This window comes from Eptatretus burgeri, chromosome 6, assembly GCF_056783735.1.
Source record: "Eptatretus burgeri isolate ZD-2024b chromosome 6, Ebu_testis_v1, whole genome shotgun sequence".
NCBI classification, from domain to species: domain Eukaryota; kingdom Metazoa; phylum Chordata; class Myxini; order Myxiniformes; family Myxinidae; genus Eptatretus; species Eptatretus burgeri.
In genome coordinates, this window is record NC_140966.1 from 11,126,212 (window position 1) to 11,132,211 (window position 6,000).

Consider the following 6,000-nt stretch of genomic DNA (forward strand, 5'->3'; position numbering starts at 1 on the left):
TATCGGCTAGTCGCGTCGGCCAGCTTTCCATCAAGAGCGAGCAGCCATGTCGCCTACCGGCTTGTTTTAGTGTCTTTGTCATTCCTGTTAGTTGTGAAAACGTTTGAGAATAAAAGATATAGCTTTTAAAGGGTTTCAACATATTATTTTGCACACATTTGGTGGGGCGGTCTTTTTTTCGATGTGCCATACTTTTTACAGAGCATTGGTGCTGCTGAAGCAGTTTATTGGCAAGGGTTGTACTGCGTGGTTTGCCATTCCCTGTCCATGCTCTATCCCTTTTAGATGCTGAACGTCAAACAAGAAAGCAGCATATACCAGTTTTTGAAAGATTTTGGAATGAATCAGCCGGGGTTTCTACCGCCAACCTCCCAGACTCCAAGCAGACAGGTTGAGAGTTAACCCAATGGACCTATTCTGTCCAAGTAGATGTGAACTTAGTCTATTTGACAATTTGTTCTGTTGAAAGCTTCTTCAATTTGGTACTCACATTGAGATCCTGCTCACTATTATTGCAGTAGAAGCAGTATGATTTTGGCTTATCCTTTCTCTTTGAGGATGATGAAGAATGGGTTGAGGAGCATGACCCTTGATTTGTTGGCATAAGCTCAGTAGTGCATTATACCAACATTGGTTCCTTCTTCTTGAAGGTCGAGCAATGTCAAGTCCTTTATAGCTTTTGAGTCTGTCCCTTGTCGAGAACTGCGGCACTGTTAGAAATGCTCTTGGCCCATGATCCAAGACGACTAATCATGGAGGGTATATGTTTGGTTGTCATCAGCTTTCATGATGCCATGGTTGATGCAATGCTCCACAAATCCAACATGGTAGCTTGCTGGTAGCTTCCTAATAAGCTGATATACATGTGAGCCATACTTCAGTTCATGACTGCTCTATTATTTTGACGGATTCCAAAATATCTGTTTGGGAGGAAGCAAATATGGTGAAGTCTTCAAAAGCTTCGATATCCCCAAACTTTGATGAGGGAGCATTCAAGTTAGTGCCTGTCTCACTTTGAATGAGTTGGCTTGGCTGTCCTTATTCATCTTTCAGGGCTTTCAGTACAGCCGTGAATATTGTTACGAATCTGGCAGCCATTTGCACACAACAACCAGAGTCCCCGCAGTTCAGTTATTTCGATAAGTATATGTTTATAGTTAGGGTCATGTCCCTATGTTTAATGGGTGATTAAGTGTATGTGCGTTGCGAGTTATTTTTTAGTTCGTTTTCTACATCAATTCACTTCACACCACGGCGCCATAACCCACATGTTCAAGGCTACGGACATGAGTGGAGCCCCTCGCCTCAGGGCCGACTCCGCCCCAGCCAGATGGAAGTTCCCCTCGTCCAATCAGGGGTGAGATCACCTCAGGGCCAACCCCGCCCCAGCTAGATTGGATTTTCGCCTCGTCCAATGAGGGGAGGACACCGATCGCCTGATGCGGCCCGACCAATCCGGAGGCGAGTTACCTCAGAGCGGTTCCCTCCACCCGCGGTGCCGGGGGGGGAGGATAAGAAAGGTGGTCTTGTCGGGGGTCGAGGCTCTTTGCTCTCTTTGCTCTTTAATCATCGTCGTCTGTGGTCTTGGTCTGGTCTGAGGTCTTTCTCGAGGTCTTTTGGCGGTCTGCAGTCTTTTTCGGGTTCCTCGTGGTGGTGGTGGTCATGGTGGAGGTGTTCCGTGGTGCTCGTATCGTCGTTCGTGGCAGCCAGGATCGGGGGCTCGTTGGATTCCGGGTCGTGGGTTCGAGTCCCACCGTGGTGGGTTTTAGTCGGTGAAACCGCACGAGGCAGCCAGGTACCCGGCCAGATTCTGTCCCCCAGCTGAACTATCCTCCTCGGCTGAAGGGCCGAATGAAGACCCACAAGGTCCATTTCTTTTTGGGTGTGTGTGTCTGTCTGTGGCCAGTCTGTAAGTAGAACTGTTTAAGTGATTCCATTGTACATTTTCCTGCATATTCGTGATTAAGTCTGCTCTGTGTCTCCCTTCCCGATTACTGTAAAAAATATCCCCTGTTAAATGTTCAAGTTCGTTGTCCGTGTTTTCTTTCATTGGCCTAGCATGGTTCGGGTTTGAGTTATAGTGAGGCCGTTTGTGCCGTAAATTGTTCATTTGGTCCGGCAGGCTTTGGTCATCCCCGCTCGGTTACACCGGATCCGAGTCGGTAACAGCGACTCGGTTCAGACAAAGTTGGCCGAGGGTGTGGCTTCCCCGGTAGTTAGATGGCATGTGTACTTAGGTAAATTGGAATTAGACAATTAACCCGACCCCACGCCGTCAAAATATTGGCGTCCACGGTCCACTAAGGGACCCGTGACCTTTGGAGTTATCCGAAGGTTACGACCTTCAATTCCGATGTTCGGTTGGAGACGGCCCAACTGCTCCATCGAGCGGTCGTCCTCGCCACCGAATCTGGCACCACAACAATATATATATATATATATATATATATATATATATATATATATATATATATATATATATATATATATATATATATATACTTGAGCCCTCACTGACTTGTATGGCTGACAGGATGGCCTCGAGATATGCACACTCACCTCTAAGCCATCTATCCTAGATTATAATCGTGACCCAGCTTCATTGCCTTCAGAAAGTATTCACAACCCTCAACTTTTTCACGTTTTGTTGTGTTACAGCCTGAATTTAAAATGGATTAAAATTTCAAAAAAACTGTCACCGATCTGCACAAAATACACCATAATGACAAAGTGAAAACATGTTTTTAAAGTTTTTTTTTTTTTTTTTTACAAATTAATTAAAAATGAAAAGCTGAAATGTCTTGCGCCAATAAGTATTGAACCCCATTTACTATATCACTCCAAATTGAGCTCAGGTGCATCCAATTTCCATTGATCATCCTTGAGATGTCTCTACAATTTGATTGGAGTCCACATGTGGCCCATTCTTGGGATCCCAGGATCCTGAGTTCAAATCCCCCTTGGCTGTTCAATTAATACCAGGTGGGGTTGACTCTGCCTGTCATCCTTCCGAGGTCAGCAAAATGAGTGCCAGCTTGCTGGTATCATGTGTCGGAGTGGTGACTTGTCCATGATTGTGTCCAATAGCCAAGGAGACTGCTTAGGCAGCACCAACGCTCTCGAGAGAGTATGGTCCCAATGGATGGATGTGGCCCATTCAAACGTGATTTAGAAAGAAGCACACCTTTCTATACAAGGTCCCACAGTTGACTGTGCACATCAGAGTAGAAACTCTACCATGAAGTCCAACAAACTGTCCATAGAACTCTGAGATAGAATTGTGAGGAGGCTTAGATCTTGGCAAGGGGATAAACAATTTATTGAGTGTTGGAAGATCCCAAGAACACAGTGAGCTCCGTCATTAGGAAATGGAAAGAATATGAAACCACCCAGACTCATTGAGCTGGCTGTCTGACCAAACTGTGCAAGAAGGACCTGGAGAGGTGGCCAAGAACCCAATGATCACTCTGACGTAACGGCAGAGTTCCTTGGCTAAGATGGGAGATGGCTAAGCTAAGATAAACCATTTGAAACAGGGCAAAGCTCCAGGGATCTGTGGCATCCATGCTGAACTTCTCAAGGCTGGTGGAAATGCTGCACTTGTGTCGTTGCATGCAGTTTTCTGCTCTACCTGGAACACAGGCATCATCCCAAGTGACTGGAAGAGGGGCCTTGTTGTTCTTCTCTGGAAAGGGAAGGGTGATCGCCAAGACTGCAACAACTACTGAGGGGTGAGGCTGCTCTCAGTGCTGGGCAAGGTCTTTGCTCGGATAATTCTTGATAGGGTTCGCCACCATCTGCTTGAGCACCAGCGTCCAGAGCAAGTCAGGCTTTACACCAAAGAGGTCAACGATTGACCGTATCCTTGCTCTTAGTGTCCTCACCGAATGCAGAAGAGAGTTTCGGCAGGGGCTGCTTGCAGCCGATGTTGATCTCTGTAAAGCGTTCGATTCAGTGAATCGGGATGTCCTCTGGAGGATTCTTGGTCTTCGTGGGGTGCCACCAAAACTGATCGATCTGATGTCTGAACTCTACTCCGGTACTGAGAGTGCTGTGAAGTGTGGTGGTACCATCTCTGACTTATTTCCAGTTGTTACTGGAGTTCGTCAGGGATGTGTACTGGCCCCCACACTTTTCAGCACTTGTATGGACTGGTTTTTAGGGAGGATGTCGGAGAGATCAAGCTGCGGTGCTTCGTTTGGGAATGTCAAGATCTTGGACCTTGATTTTGCAGATGGTGCAGTCATCTTTGCAGAGACTTTAGATATCCTTTTGGGGGCCCTCGAGGTGCTGAAGGAGGAGTCGGAGCCGCAGGGATTACGGGTTTCTTGGGTCAAAACTAAGATCCAGGCTTTCGGTGACATCTCGGATGCTGCTGTCCTGTTTGTGGTGAGGATGTTGAGGTCGTGGAGAGATTCACTTACCTTGGCAGTGATATTCATGTCTCTGCTGGCTGCGAGTCAGAGGTCAATAGACGTCTGGGTCGGGCCTGGGGAGTCATGGATTCACTGGATCATGGGGTGTGGCGCTGCCGGTACCTGTGCGGGAGGACGAAAGTCCGAGTCTTCAGGTCCTTGGTACTTCCAGTCTTGCTCTATGGATGCGAGACTTGGACTCTGACCAAGGACCTGAGATGGAGATTTAATTCCTTTGGTACCAGGTCTCTTCGGAGAATCCTTGGCTATCGCTGGTCGGATTTTGTGTCCAACGAGCGGTTGCTGAGAGAGACTCTGATGAGATTTGTTACCTGCATAGTCCGTGAGCGTCAGTTGCGGCTGTATGGACATGTGGCTCGTTTTCCTGACGCTGATCCTGCTCACCAGATTCTCTCAGCGAGGGAGTCTCATGAGTGGAGGAGGCCAGTGGGCCGACCACGTGCCTCGTGGTTGCAGCAGGTTGACCATCATCTCAAGGAGATGGGGATGGGCCTGGCATCTGCCTGAGGGATGGCCAGACAGAGGCCCCTAGAGTACCGGCGGAAAGTGGATGCAGTGACGCGCTGTTCTGGCACATGCTCCCATACCTGACCTGACCTGATGGGAGAACCTGCCGGAAGGACAACAGTCTCTGCAGTACTTCACAAATCTAAGCTTTATGGAAGAGTGGCCAGATGGAAGCCACTCCTCAGAAAAAGGCACATGACAGCTCACCTGGAGTTTACAAAAAGGTACATGAAAGACTGAGAGCATGAGGAAAAAGATTCTGTGGTCTGATGGGATGAAAATTGAACTCTTTGGCTTTAATGCAAAGCACTCTATCTGGCAGAAACCAAGCACAGCTCATCACCCATCTCACACCATCCCTACCATGAAGGCTTTTTAGGATGGAGGGAACAATAAATGGAGCCAAATACAGGCAAATCCTTGAGGAGAACCTGCTTCAGAGTGCAAAAGACCACAGACTGTGGTGAAGATTTATGTTCCAACAGGACAATGACCCCAAGCATGCAACCAAAACAACACTGGAATGGCTTCAGAACAAGAACGTGAAAGTCCTTGAGTGGCCAAGCCAAAGCCCAGACATGAATCCCATTGAGAATCTGTGGAAAGACTTGAAGATTCCTGTTCACCGAAGCTCCCCATCCAACTTGACGGAGCTTGAGCAAATCTGCAAGGAGGAATGGGAGAAAAATCCCTCAATCCAGATGTACAAAGCTGATACAGATCTACCCAAGAATACTAGTAGATGGAGTCGCTGCTAAAATACTTATGTGAATTAGATATTTCAGCTTATCATTTTTAATTAATTTGTAAAAATTTCTGAAAACACGTTTTCACTTTGTCATTATGGGTTGTTTTGTGTTGATCAGTGACAAAAAAAATTAAATTTAATCCATTTTAAATTCAGGCTGTAACAACAAAATGTGACAAAAGTCAAGAGGTATGAATACTTTCTGAATTCACTGTATATCTATCATCCTGGTGTTTCACATGTAGAGAGATTCATCAATGTGTGCGGCATCCTTTGGATGGACGTTAAACTGGCAACCCATCGTTCAGC